The sequence below is a fragment of the Pseudonaja textilis genome, chromosome 3 (genome assembly GCF_049901715.1).
Source record: "Pseudonaja textilis isolate UNSWEBS1 chromosome 3, rPseTex1.2, whole genome shotgun sequence".
NCBI lineage: Eukaryota > Metazoa > Chordata > Lepidosauria > Squamata > Elapidae > Pseudonaja > Pseudonaja textilis.
Window position 1 is genome coordinate 160,214,539 of NC_141992.1, and position 15,420 is coordinate 160,229,958.

The 15,420-nt window shown below is 37.2% G+C and overlaps 1 protein-coding gene across 9 annotated transcripts in view; it reads left to right on the top strand.

Annotated features, from left to right (window-relative positions):
- The window catches only part of SNTG1 (syntrophin gamma 1), a 211,096-nt gene that overhangs the window by 57,090 nt on the left and 138,586 nt on the right, over nucleotides 1-15,420 (top strand). The window contains exon 2 of one of the 9 annotated variants that reach the window (XM_087931230.1): nucleotides 4,123-4,232. The exons of the other annotated variants lie outside the window; for them this stretch is intronic. The gene's annotated coding sequence lies outside the window, so the exon portion shown is untranslated. The remainder of the gene's footprint in view (nucleotides 1-4,122; nucleotides 4,233-15,420) is intronic. 9 annotated transcript variants of the gene reach the window in all.

Below are 15,420 nucleotides of genomic sequence, written 5' to 3' on the forward strand. Positions count from 1 at the left end.
GAGTCCTCATACCCATTCATCAGGTTGTGTGATGACCCGTAGTCTCTCAAAATAACCCAAAACATATATTAAAGACCAGTAAAGCCTTCAACTTAACTTCACTGTTTTATTAGGCACAGTTTAAAGTCACAAAAGTAAATAATGAGGCAAACAGAAAACCAAAACAAACCGCATTGATGAGAGTTCCAAAGCAAGCCAAGATAACTAATTATAAACTCCAGGAAAATAACCGAGAAAAGTCCATGGGAAGAATGCCAGCAAAGATAAACCTCTTTCAAGGTAAACACTAATTGACTACAGCAATTCTAACTACACAGTTGAAAACTTATATACATAGATCCCACCTGCAAGCCACAAGGAGGATCATGGTAATCTCCTCTTGAGTAGACCTTGCTTTTCTCTGATCCTCTCCTCCCTGCGTGACCTCGGATGGATAGGGGATGGGCCTGGATCCTCCTCTGACTGCTCAGCCGGACTCTGCCCTTCCTCAGCCTCCTCCACCACCTCTGGAGCCACACTCCCACTCCCTGTTGGCTGTTCCTCCTCTTCCTCAGAGTCAGACTCCACCAGGGGCATGACACGTTATTTCTTTCATGGTGCAGCATATCTGACATTCTGCTTTCTATCACTATACTACTACTGTTATATTGTATGTATATAGGGTAAATTACAAAGAAACAGCACAACTTCCTGTGGGATTGTGCAGGCTAATTAACTGCAATATTGTCCCCAGTGGCTCTGGAAAGTTCTTTATTTAAGAAATATAATTAGTATACTAATGCTACGTATACTGTAAAAAAATTTGTTGTTAAGTGAAACATTTGTTAAGTAAATTTTGCCCCATTTTACGATCTTTCTTGCCTCAGTTCTTAAGTGAATCACTGCAATTGTTAAGTTAGTAACACGGCTGTTAAGTGGATCTGGCTTCGTCCTTCACTTTGCTTGTCAGAAGGTTGCAAAAGGTGATCACATGACCTTGAGACACAGCAACGGTCACAAATATGAACCAGTTGCCAAACATTTGAATTTTGATTGCATGATCTTAGGGATGTTGAAAAGGTTGTAACTCTGAAAAACAGTCATAAATCACTTTTTTCAGTGCCATTGTAACTAAACAAACTGTTGTAAGAGGACTACCTATACAACTGAACCGGAACACACATGCATGTGCGCGTGCCAGAGCGCCGGAAACCCAAAGACTAGCTAGCTGGTGTGCACATGCCTGTTTTGTGGGCATTTTTCGGGCCATTTTCAGGTTTTGTTTTGGGGGGCATTTTCAGGCCATTTTGGGGGGCAAAAATGGCTTGTAAAATGGCCTGAAAGCCACCTGAAAAATTCCGTTTTGGGGGCATTTTGGGGCCATTTTGGGGCCATTTTCTGGCATTCCAGCATCTGCGAAGACCAGCTGGCTGGCGTGCATGTGAGCGCCCAAAGAGCAGCTGATGATGGAATGCGTGCCCACAAAGAGGGCTCTATGTGCCACCTCTGGCACACATGCCATAGGTTCATCATCATGGACCTATAACTATTGTTGTTGTTGTTATTGTTGTTATATATTAAGTTCTCTGGCTTTTTTTAATCACTTGGCTGTCACATGTCTCTCTGCTTTTCCTGCCTTTTGCCAGTTAGATGTTCTGACATTTGCTGATGTTTCATAAACTTCAAGGTCATTTTTTTCCCCTATCCGATCTGAGAGGTGTTTGTGATTGCTCTGATTTGAATTTAGGGAGTGACTAAGAGTGTGCTGAGAGTAAATAAATTGGAAATTACCCACGGCAATTTTCTCGTATTATGTACATTACATTGCCCATTATTTTGAATGAGTTTCCTTGAATCTCTCCCTTTCTCGCCAGTTTGTTTACCCATTGATCAGCCTGACTCAGACATTGGACTCTAAAATTTATACAGTTTTAGCAAGATTAAGAGGATTTGACTGGTGAGGATTATATAGGCTAATTAAAATCTAAGGGTAACAAAGTTGTTAAATCTGATTAATAGAATTCAGTTGAACACAGGCATAGTTTAAACATTTGTTCAGTTTTGTATCTGAAGTACAAAACAAACAAAAAATAACAAAAGGTAACGTATTTGCAAAATATTGTTTTCCTTATATTTCTTTTTAAAAATGTGAAAACTTGTAGCATATTAATGGTTCTTCCAAGGTATTCTCTATCTTCTCTTTCTTTCTCTCTCTCTCTCTCTCTTTCTTATGAGGTTCTTCATGTAGTAACTTAATCCATCAGAACAATGTAACCTTAGGAAATAAAACTGGGAGTAATGGCAAACCTCCAAACAAAAACATCAGCTTCTCTGCTTATTGTAGAGGAATGTATTTAAGCTTGTTCACCCTCATCTTAACCAAATTGGCTGCCAGACACAACATCTCTTGGGGAAAGAAAATGGAAATGAAAGTTAGAACTGTCAACAGCATATTTGCAATTTCCTTCACAGTATTATATAGGTATGCAATGGAAATTGGATTTTTATTTCTGATTGTTGATGTTTGTCCTACATCAATTTTAATTGCTGACCTTACAATTTCATTGGATAGAAATAGTTCCTCAGTTTGAACTGAGGGGTCTGTTGAAATAATTGGTTTCCTGAAGAAATTTAAACTGAGTTTATTTATTCAATTCATAAATCTGCCACACTCATATATATGATTCTGAGTAGCTCACAGCAGTTAATAATGCATCAAAATACAATAAAGAAAATACAGAAATTATAAAGCAGGGGTGTCAAACTCATGTCATCACAGAGGTATCACATGGCGTATTGGGATTTACCCCCCTTTGCTAAACTGGGCGTGGGCGTGGGCATGTCCAGCGCATGACACATCTGGCCCCTGGGCTGGGAGTTTGACAGCCCTGCTATAGAGCAAATATACAAAGCCATGCTAAAAATTACAATTTTAACCCTATTGATATGGAATTTTAGATAATACTTCCTGACCTGCCCTCCATAGAAGTCTGCTGCCATTTACATAATTTCAGATGATCAGAGGTGACTTTCTCATTTTAAATTTAAATTATATGAGATTGGAAAATTACTCCTCCTTTCCGATAAATGCAATATCTTTTTTCTTTGTACTTATTTTATTTAATATGCAGTCCACATTTATTTCTCAGCTATGCTAAATAAGGCTAGAATAACATATTTCTTACAAATAAAAAAAAATAACTTTGAAATGAAAGATAACAGTGCAGAAATCTGTCTGTCTGCATACACTAGATAATAGAACATCTTATGATTTTAAATTCAAGAATTAGAATGTTGAAATCAGTAAAATAATTTTTCTCTCTTCTCATACCATATGTATTAATAACAATATATATTGCTTAAATGGGCATGCATATGCAACAGGATGTACACTTAAGATTTCATTGTGTACCACCCCAACGTAAAAGTTAGGTTTCCAAGTCATTTGTTTTGAGAATTTTAGCTTACTTAAAATTTGAAATTCATATAAGAATAATTTGGATCTAAGATTAATACCTTCATAATTCAGTAGGGCTTCACAAAAAAAGAGGAAAAACAATACCAATTTCCTCTAAAACAGTGAAAAATAAATCCCATTCAGAATCATAATGTGATTTTACAAATGATAATTTCAACCTAAAAAGTAGCATATAATTCGCTTTATGCTAGCCTCTTCTCAATGGATCTGTTCAGAGTATATTGCTGAGCACATACTCAGTAGATTTCAAATAACTTGGCAAATTTACCAGTTGTTTCAAAAATTTGAATATTCATGTTTTATAATGAGCATGTGTAGTTTAACCATATGGATATTTATTTTATATAAATAACATGTATTCTCTTTGAAGGCTTTTCATAAAGAGAAACAATAACAAGTTGGAAATAAATATCGCACTGCTTGTAATTATTCCTTGTGTATGATTGATTGACAGAAAAAGTGATTATTTTGATGAAGTTAAATTGTTGTTTTCCATTTAAATAAAAGTTCAATATTAGTTATCTATAAATCGATTTCACAGCTAGGGAATATGGGAGATAATTTTCATAGGACAGAGCTGAAAATAAATTCCAGTAGTTATTATTCAAAATATCTTGCATATATCTTCAATTAGTTCATTTTCATTCAGTCTTTTGTTTATACAGATGTCCATATGGCTCTAAGGAAAATAGATAAATAGGATTGGGAAACATTTGTATGTGATTGGCAAGCCACTATTCTCTTATGCAAATACTGAGGAAGGAATTGAAGCTTTGTGAGTTCTGAATTATGTATATCTGTAATTTGTCTACTGTGTTTCCAATCCCACCACTTTCTCAGAAAGATGCTAAGGGCTACTGGCAGACACACCTCATTTTCCATTTCTTTCAGATAGAAAGATTATTTGCTATGGCAGGAATCCCAAATCTTCGGTCATTGAGTGTGGACTTTGGAGAAGAAGCTGTGGGTGCTTGATCACCCTTTTAAATAACCTTTTGATCAGAAAAGGCAATGAGATGAATCAAAGCCACAAATCTATTTAATATAGCAAAGATTGTTTCTATTATTTATAACCCACAAATTACTATAGTTTCCTGTTTGAAATATGGGACACAAAATGCTTATAATATATATTTACTAGACCAATGTTTTGAGGTGTGTAGATTGGTGGTGGGATTCAATTTTTTTTTGCTACAGGTTCTATGGGCATGGCTTGGTGGGCGTGGCAGAGGAAGGATACTGTAAAATCTCCATTCCCTCCCCTCCCCATCAACCTGCTTTCCAGCTCCATTCTCCTGTGCAGGGCAACAAAAGAAGACCCAGCTGATCAACTGGGACTTGGGAGGCAGAGAATAGGTGGGAGCGGGGCCAGTCAGAGGTGGTATTTGCTGGTTCTCTGAACTACTCAAAATTTCCTGGGTTCTCCAGAACTGGTCAGAACCTGCTGAATACCACCACTGGTGTAGATGCTTAAGTAAACTTTCCTGTTTACATCACAGTAGAATAGACTGTGCTCGTGGTGCTGTTTCAACAATTACTTTGAATAACATGTTAGACAGAGATTGATCATTGTAGTTCTCAATGTCCATCTATTTGACATTTTATTTAGAATACAATGCTTAGTGAGAAATAATTCCATTTGGACATTTTCTTGTAAAGAGTGAACAAAGATGGTCTGTTTTATGATAGGGAAAACAGAAAGTTATATGCTTTGAATATACAGTGACATAGATGATAGATCACAGAAAGCATTTCTATACTTGACAGGTTCAAAGAAGTACAAGAAGAAGGCAATAGATAAGGATCTAAGAGATTATAGGAATGTTCTTGGAAAAGTCATTATTCCTCTTTAGAAGCAGGTCAGGGTAGCAAACATTGATAATGCAGTTACGAGGAATTGAATTTGACTCAGTGACACTAACTAATGAAAACATTGAAGTATGGTATTTAAATTTGATGTGCTGTAGATTGTAAAATAGAGTATCACAATTTATTCTACAAAAGCCCTTGTGGTGCTTATTAGTTTAGCATCATACAGTTCACTAAGCTTGACATTTACAATATCCCAGGGACAGTGTATTCAGCTTTGTGGGAAAACTGTCTCAAGGTAACCAAATATATTTTGTACAATAAACTTAATATTTAATGGAGTTGTCTTCTTAAGGTGGCCCACAATAAATATTTATTTAATCATAATACACAGATCACATAATCTGCAGAATATGTTTGTTAATTTCTGAATCAAGTTTAATATTTAAAGTTTTATTGGGCTTTAGGTCAGAATATTGAAAATGACTCTGCATGGACTAATTTTATATATTACAATTAAGTTCTATTCCTGAGAAAATTTTCAAGTTCTCTTCTGGAGTGGGCACTAAAAATGTTTATGCCATTTAATGACAGATTTAAAATATGTTTTGCTTCTTTTCCATTAGCATTTCTTTTTTTTTTTTGATAAAAGTTTTATGGGTTCTTATGTTTGTGTTGGATTGCTCTGTGTATGTGTACACAGGTGTGTGTATCTGTCTGTCTGTCTGTCTGTCTGTCTGTCTCTCTATAGGTTAAAGTGTTGGACTGTTCTCTGCTTTTCTAGGAAGGAAAAAATAGTTTGAATGGAAATAAATAATAAACGTACTATAGATAAAAATAATGTGAAATAAAACATTGCTACAAATATGTGACAAATTCCTTTTGTGTCCAATCACACTTGGTCAATAAAGAATATATTTTTCTATAACTTTATTCCTTAAAAAAGTGTTAAAATGAAAACTTAAGAGGCATAGTTGCATTTCATTGACATAGCTTTCTATAAAATCCACTTCTTATTCTGTCTTTTACAGCCAAACCTAAAATTTAACACAGGCAAACCTAAAATCAGCACACAAACATGTATTTTTGCTACACAGGCTATAGATCCAGAAAATTATTAAACTTCTATTTGAGGCTATTGGAATATCTTTGGTTAACATCAGAGGTGGTATTCAGCAGGTTCTGACCAGTTCTGGAGAACCTGTAGCGTAAATTTAGAGTAGTTTGGAGAACCGGCATGTTAAGGTAAAATGTCAAACTGCTTTATTACATAAGAAACATTGATATTACTGTCCCTCATGTTGAGCATACAAGTTCCATGATGCATCACTGCAGATTCCCCTCCCACCAGGTATAAAAAGTACTTACTTTTGGTTTTTCAACCTCTCTCTTGTCTCCCCCCTTGGAAGAATGATGTACCCAAGAGAGAACATAGACATAATGTAAGTTTACATTTCTACAATAAAAGAATTACTCTGACCATAAACATTTTTTAAAGTTAATTTTGGCTAGATCCATTAAAGGTTATTAACACGGCAAATACCACCTCTGACTGGAGATTTTATAGTATCCTTCCCCCACCAAGCCATGCCCACAGAACCAGTAATTAAAAAAATCCCACCACTGGTTAACATGTGCTGGCCTACACTTGGGTGACCAGAATATCATGTCTGGAAACAATTGTTCTTAAATAGACAACTATTTATCTAGGTTCTTCTCTTCAATATACAGTTAGCTCAAACTTTCTTTGGCCTCCAGAAAACTTGTAAAAACCTGTCTGTTTTTCCAGGTTGGGCCAGGATTAGTAGAGTTCCTATATGAAAGTGAAACCTGGACACCCTAACTAATCAGACAATTTCAGTGTACAGTGATCATTTTAATTGGATTTGTTCTTTCTGCTAGGGATTTTGTTGTTGGGTGTGCATGTGCATGTGTACGTTTCCTGTAAACCAGCAAGAGTTGCAATATTCATGTTGGATGGTCATTTAAGTTCTTTAAATATAATATAATTTTATGTGAGATTAATTTGACAGCATCTTCAATTGGACCTGAAAGTAAACTGGCAGCTAATGAAACTCATGAGGCAGAGGTGTAACATGCACTGTTCTAGAGATGCACATAACTGCTGATCCTTCTGCATTTTGTAGCAGCTGAAGCTTCTGTATACTCTTCAAAGGCAGAGTGCGTGTAGAGAGCATTGCAGTAGTCAATGCAGTGTTGAAGAGAAGATTATGAGAGCTTTGTCAAACTTTATAGACTGGGAGAAAATGGATTTTGAGATAGAAATAGATACATTCTATTGAATAAATTCCAAATTAGTTAGAACAGGAAATGTTCCAAGGGATGTCCTAGAACAGGGGTATCAAACTCAAGGCCTGTGGCCTGGATCCAGTCCACAGGATGCTTAAATATGGCCAACAGGACCTCTGCCTGTCAAAATAGCTGGCAGAGTGCTGCAGAAGGACTGGGTTACAATTATGTGGCCTCAAGTAAGTACCTGATCTGGATAGAAAACAAGAAACATCCTATATTAATACTACAATTTAATGTCAGATTTTACATACTGTAAATCCATTTAATCTAAAATCAACAATCTATACTTGACAGCCATTTCTATTTACTACTCTGGGATTTTACCTCTGCTGTTGGATCTTGTATGATCATGTTATTTCTGCTATTGTAATTTTATTATTACTTGTAATAATAAAAATACAATAGTATAAATATCTTTTCTTCCTGGAAAAGCAATTTACTATTAAACTATGGAGTATAAATTTAGAAATACAAAATTTAGTGGAGTATTAAGAATAAGTAATAAATGTTTGCCAGTAACAATATTTGCCTGGTAGAAGAGATAGGAAAACGGTTATAGTAAACAACTGTAGAAAGAAGAGAAGGGGATAAAATGCATCTTGAGCATGTGTCAAATGCCACCATGGCCATGCCAACTCTAGACAGATGGATGGACGGACACGCACACATGGCCTTCTGAGGTCAAACACAACCCTAATGCGGCCCTCAATGAAATCAAGTGTGATACTCCTGTAGTGGCAAAGTTCTAAACATTTAATGGACAAATAGGAAAGAAGCTGCTAGAAAAAAAGAGAGATAAATAGTGAAAGAAGCTGCCAGAAATTAAAATGAATCACACTATCCAAACATGACCAACTATATGAAATTCAAAACACAAAAACCTTCAAAGTGTACAGTAAATAGGACTGGGAGGATTACTGAAGGAAGTTCAAGGCATTCTAAAAATATCCTGTAAATGGAGCGAGAGAAAATACTGGCATGAGTTCTATGGCTAAACACAGAATATCTTCCTTAAAGGCTTTTTAGCCAGTCAGTGTTTAATAGAGTGACAAAGTCCTATGGAGCTTTAGGCAAAAAAAATATTCAAAGACCAAAACAGCTGCATGTAATACCACAACCATTACAAGAATACTATACAATGAGATTGTATTTTGGTTACTTTACTTGTAAAAATAAAAACCTAGGGTTTTTAAAATGAAAATTTGCTTGCTTTGAATAGTAGAATATTGTGCGTCAAAGTATTCTTTGGGTCATAAACCATAATAAATAGCACTTAGACTTATATAGCACATCACAGTGCTTTACAGCCCTAAGCCACAGTGCTAAGCTGTTTACAGAGTCAACATATTGCCCCCAACAATCTGGGTCCTCATTTTACTGACCTCAGAAGGCTGGAAGGCTGAGTCAGCCCTGAACTGGTGAGACTCGAACTGCCAAACTGCTGGCAGCCGATAGTCAGCAGAAGTAGCCTGCAGTTCTGCATTCTAATCACTGTGCCACTAGAGCTCAATCATAGTATCCTAATGGGATGATGGGGATGATCGGAGACCACAGTGATCAACCAATAACTTAGACCAACTCTCTGCAATGTACAGGAAAACCAATTAAACTACCCTTGAAAACTAGTCCAGCCTCTCAAAACTTCCAGAGATGGAAATTCCATGCTTTCCGTATCTTTAACAGATTTAATAGATAATCAGAGTTGGAAGGGACCTTGTAGGTCATCTAGTCCAACCCCCCCACCCAAGCGAGAGACCCTACATTATTTCTGACAAATGGCAGTCCAATCTCTTCTTGAAAGTCTCAAGTGATGGCGCTCCCACAACTTCCAAGGGCAAGCTGTTCCGTTGGTTGATTGTTCTCACTGTCAGAAAGTTTCTCCTTATTTCCAAGTTAAATCTCTCCTTGTTCAGTTTCCATCCATTATTCCTCGTCTGGGTTACAGGTGCTTTAGAAAATAGCTTGATCCCTTCCTCCCTGTGGCAGGCCCTCAGATATTGGAAGACTTGATTGCTCCACTATTGTACTTATTTTAGCATGAAGCAATTTTTCTTATACTTTTCTTTTTTATATTTAAGAAAAATTCAGCTATGACTTCTAGGATTTTTTTCAGATACTTACATGACTATAGTTGCACACCTGACCAACCATCAAGTGGGAGGAGGAAATTTTCTATCTTTGACAGTTTTCAGTTGCACAAAACTTTGTTTTTCTTATAGCAGCTTGTCTTGCCATAGGTTTGTCTCAAATCACCTGCTTTGATAAACCATAATGAATGTTCACAATCTTCAAGATGTCTACAAATGGTTTGCTGTCTTATCTAACAGATTTCTATGGATTGAAGTTAGGATTGAAGTTAGCTTCTCTAGTCATTAATCACTGAGATATTCCACTGTATGACAGAAGGGGGGGTGGACTACATTTCTTCATCTTCACTCCTCTGTCATTTTTCCAGGTGCTGACAGCTGCTCAGAGAAAATTGACAGATGTTCCAACAGTTTTGAAGTCAAGTATTTTATTTTATTCTTTGGTAAGCAGCTTTTAAGGGCCATTATGGTGCTATAGTTATAATGCAAATACTGCAGGCTAACTCACTGCTCACTCCAGGAATTCAATCCTTAATGGCTTAAGATTGTCTCAGCCTTCCATCCTTATGAGGTTGGTAAAATGAGGACCAAAAATTGTTGGGGGCAATGTGCTGACTCTGTATATGGCTTAGAGAGGGCTGTAAAGCATGGTGAAGTGGTATGTAACCATGGGTGGGATTCTACCGCTTTGGCCTGGTTCTATAGAACTGGTTGTTGACGTTCCCGGTAGTTTGGAGAACCGGTAAATCAGGCCTCTGGCTGGCCCCACCCATCTCCACCCACTTCTCCGCTCCCTGCCCAGTCAGTCCCTATTGCACATGCACGATATTGTGCGCATGCGCAACATGCCTCACCAGGCCAGCCATTGCTGCCTACCTTTCACTGTGGCCCTGCCTGATCTGATTATCTCCCTGGGTAAGTGCAAGCCCCGGTCACCTTTCCCTTGCCCCACTCCTCTCCAATCCATTGCTTTGATGCAGTCTTTTTATCCCCCCATTACTCACCTTTCTTTCTCATTGCTCTCCCCCCCACTGCTGTCCTTTTGACTTTTGCTACGCATCTCTGTGCATGTGCGCACGATCGCCCTGTGCAGGCTGTGCTTCTCTGCACATGCGTGTGCGATCCCTTATGCATGCTGTGCATCTCTGTGCATGCGTGTGCATCTCCCGCACACCCCCATGCATGCGCTTCAGATACCCGACAATCAGATGTTGGGCAGTAGCATGTACGCACATGCACAGAGCTCTTCTGGGCGACCTCTCGCATGCTAGCAGAAGTGGCTCTGTGTGCTACTTCCGGCACACATGCCATAGGTTCGCCAACACGGACATAGTGTCTCAAAAGGGAACTGACATCAACAAGTTCTATCTTGTGTGTTGAGTACCAAGTTCAATGAGTTTCAAAGTAGTTGAGTACCAAGATACTACTGTATTCTGCACTTAAATAAATAAGATGACATATGCTACTTTAGCATGCTCTTTCCCCAGTTTACAACCTTTATTGTTTCATGTGTCTTTATAACTGTTGCTTCCTGTTATCATACAAATTCTTCAATAGGCTAATGAGGTGACTCACTGCACCCATATTTTTAGGATGATCTGCACTTTGTTCTGGTATACATCAATAATCAATAAAACAAAAGTGTAGACCTTTTGAGAACTCTCTTATTTGTTCATGATATATTATACATTATACGTTACCAATGTGAACCCAAGTACCTCTCCCTCTAACTAATTCCAGCTTGTATATCTGGCAGTGCTCTTTTCATTTAAAATTGAAGCCTGGACTATGCAGGCTTGAGCATTAACCTTACTAGTATATAAAATAAGTGCAATTCTTTAGTAGTCTGTTTAATATTGCTCAGTTTTGCTATTGGAATATGAAATGATATTTTGCATTCCCCTGACTGGTGCTCTGTTTTATATACTCACTTATAAATGACAAGTAGCACTTTAAATTCACTGTCCTGTGAGGTTTTAAATGTTTCAGCTGGTTTTTTTTAATCATTTCCTGCAGTTCTCTTTATAACAGCATTTTATTTACGTTACTTTCTGAACTACAGTACCTGACTCTAGTGATTAAACCTCCATATGTGTACAGTAGTCCATGATTTACAACCCCAATTGCGCCCAAAATTTCTGTTGCTAAGTGAAACATTTGTTAAGTGATTTGCGCCCCATTTCACAACTCTTCTTAACCTCAGTGGTTAAGTGAATCATGGCAGTTATTAAGTTAGTGACACAGTTGTTTAGTGAATCTGGCTTTCCCATTGACTTTGCTTGACAGGTGATTACAATTGTCATAAATATACATCAGTTGCCAAGCAAATTTTGAATTTTGATCACGTGATCTTGGAGATGCTGCAACGGTTATAAATGTAAAAAAAAAAAAGTCATAAGTCACTTTTTCAGTCCCACTGTAACTTTGAATGGTCACTAAATGAACTGTTGTAAGTTGAGAATTAAAACAATTATTCTTGAAAAGAACAAGTGTTCCATATATTTACATTGGCAATTCTATACCTTCTTGTGTGGATTTTCCCATACATGCACCTGGGATACAGTTGTAACCAATTGGCTATCAATCAACTGTTACTTCTGGAGTTTGTAAGCTCAGACCAAATTGTTTTTATTTTTAGGAAAGTTGTTCTACATAAATAAATATTTCTATAATATCATGATCATTGATTAAAACCTAATGCCATTGCAGTAATCCTGTGTTAATAAAAAGTGCTAATAAACTACCAAAACTCAAAGATGATTTAGAATATATTTACTTAGAAATAATTTTTTCACTTACTAGTTCCTGTCATTCTAGTGCCAGGAAATACTGTATAATATATAGTAAAAGGATATATATTAGCCAATGTCCTATAGACTAGGACACTTTGGTTTATGAAGAATATATTTTACTGGCAAATCTCTAACTCCCAACTCCTGCTAGTCAAAGTTAGTTATTTTGCCTTAATCGAAATCTCTAAGTTTATGAACATTTTATGAATTGGGAAAAATGTTTCAAAACAGTTTGCCAAGTCTCAGGAAACTATTTTGAAAATCCCCATTCTTTTTATTACTATAATTTTCTTGTAAGTATCCAGAAGAAAATTGACTGGCGTAAATAAGGAGCACTTGAAACCCTCAAAAGAAGGAAAAACTCCTTACCTTGATTGAAGTCAAGGCACATGATTTATACCACTGTCATGTATCATAATAGGGGCAACCTATTATGTTTTGAAGAGAAAAGCTGTATTTTCTTGTTTCAATTTATCTTAGAGTATTATTGTGTTCAAACCCTACAGAGTGATTAAATTTTCAAAAGCTATATGCACATCTTGGTTTGATTTGAACAAGTTATAATCAAGATTAATTTACTATAATTTGCTCAGTTTATATAGACAATGGGTCTAAATAAAAAGCAATACCTAAACTCTTATATTTGAAAGGGGAATTTGTCTCAAAGCTTAATCCCCTACTCTATGCAGAATTCGAAATTAAAAAACCTATGCTGAATGGCTGATCAGCCTCTTTTTGAACATAGCCAATGAATGGAAACCTGCCAGTAATTATATCTAGTAATTGGTTTTAATACCAAATTGTTGTTATCATTAGAAAAGCTTTCCTAAGATTCATTTGGAATCTGATTGCCTAATCTATTGTACCACATTTTACTCTTTGGAATAAAAAGCAGACATTTTTCTGGCAAAACATTCTAGATATTTGAAAAGTGTTTGTCATTACCCCCTCCCCCAATATTTTTTCCTTAGGACTAAACATGAAGCAAGGATATAAGAGTTTCCCTTTCAAATCTATCATACATTATGAAATCTTACGCTGGCAGCTGATACAAATCTCTCCAACAATGTTCTCTCCCATTCGTCTCCTATTTTTGGTCAGCAGAATGCTGCTGGAGGCCGGGGAGACAAAAAATGGGCCATGCGGGGGCCTCACGGGGCTTCCACACAGCCCAGTTTTGGCCAGGAGAGGATTGCAGGAGGCTATGGAGGCCAATAACATGGTACAAATGCACATATGCCCCTTGCACCCCATTTTGGCTTGGAGAGTACTGCAAGGACCATACAGGCCTAAAACGGGGCACTGGGGGGCCGCATTGGCCAACAGGGTACTGCAGAAAGCATCCATCCCATCTTCCCCCCCACCAGCCCGCAGAGGAGAACTACAATGCTGATTCGGCCCTCAAAGAAATCCAGTTTGACACCCCATTTTGATACATATACAGTACATACATTGGTAATTGTTCCATTCTTTATCCCATTCCTATTTCCATTCTTTTCTCCTGAGAAATCTGTGCTTTCTCTTTGATGTCATTTACTCCTCCCATGAGGAAATGACCATATTAAAAAAAAATACATTGACTAAATCCTGTTTCTTTGTAATTTACTCTATTGAATTACTGGAAATGATAAGGATTTAATTATGCTTTCTCCTAATGCAGTTGCTCACAGATGTTAACAATGTGGCACCTGAAAACACTGTTGCTGCCTGTGTTTCATGGAATGTCTATTAATGGATTATAGCTACATAAGTACAGCAGCAGGGTGGATGAATTCTCATTTCTTTTAAGCCATTTAGTAGAAAACATCTGTTCTCATCCTCTTAATACTTGTTCTATCTGGTTTCCTGAATGAATATAAGTTTTACCTTCATTATTCTTGTAAAATCTAGTATGTATTTAATGATACAATTTCATCTGTCAGCTATTTCTCACAAAATCCAATGCCTCCATGCATTAAAGCAGCAAATCCCAGACGCATTGAAAAACTGTTAAGGCCAGGATCAAGATGGTCAAGTAGAAAGACTACCAGAAATAACTGTACACATTTAAGAAATTCATCAATGCTTGGCTTTCTTGCACTTTTTCTAATAAATGCAACTGGGCAATTCTGGTAAAGCATTGTAGAAAACAGTTCAAGTAAGGGTCATTGGCATTCATAACCCTCAGTGGTTTGAAATAAGAATATATGTTTTAATCAGGCTAAAGCAGGGATGGGATTCTACCAGTTCGCACCTATTCACTAGATCCGGTTGTTAACATTCTAAGCAGTTCAGAGAACCAGTTGTTAGAAGAAATTACTGGCCTAATCCTGTAAGAAAGGCAGGAAAGAAACATTCTGGTGTTGCTTACAGAAACTGCCTGTCCATTAACCTTTATTATGTTCTTGGCAAGACTAGACTTCCTGTCTCAGGAACTTCTCTGGACATTTTTTCCCCTCCTTTGCTGGTACTTTGCTTGTGTGGAGTGACCATTCAAAGTTACAATGGCACTGAAACAAGTGACTTATGACCCTTTTTCACACTTACAACTGTTGCAGCATCCCCACAGTCATGAGAGGCCAGGCAAGAATATACATGCCTTGATGTGAGTGATATTGAGTTGGCCACACCCAGCCAATAACATGACCACCAAACCATGTCCACCCAGTCACATGACCACCAAGCCACACCCACCAACTAAGCTATGCCCACAGACCCGGTTGTTAAAAAAATTGAATCCCACCCCTGGGCTAAAGGTTTTGAATGAAATTAAGGCATTGGAAAACCAAAGGAACTTGAGTTATTTATTTATTTATTGTAAAGATATCCTGTATTTTCTTTGAGACCTCTTTTTTTTCGTATGCATTCTTGTAGAATAGATTAAGGTAAAAGATACTGACCCAAATCAGCCAGGGAGCTCCATGATTGGTTCTTTTGCTTTGCACAGGCTCTTACATGTTTCTTTAAGCCATATTTTTTAAGC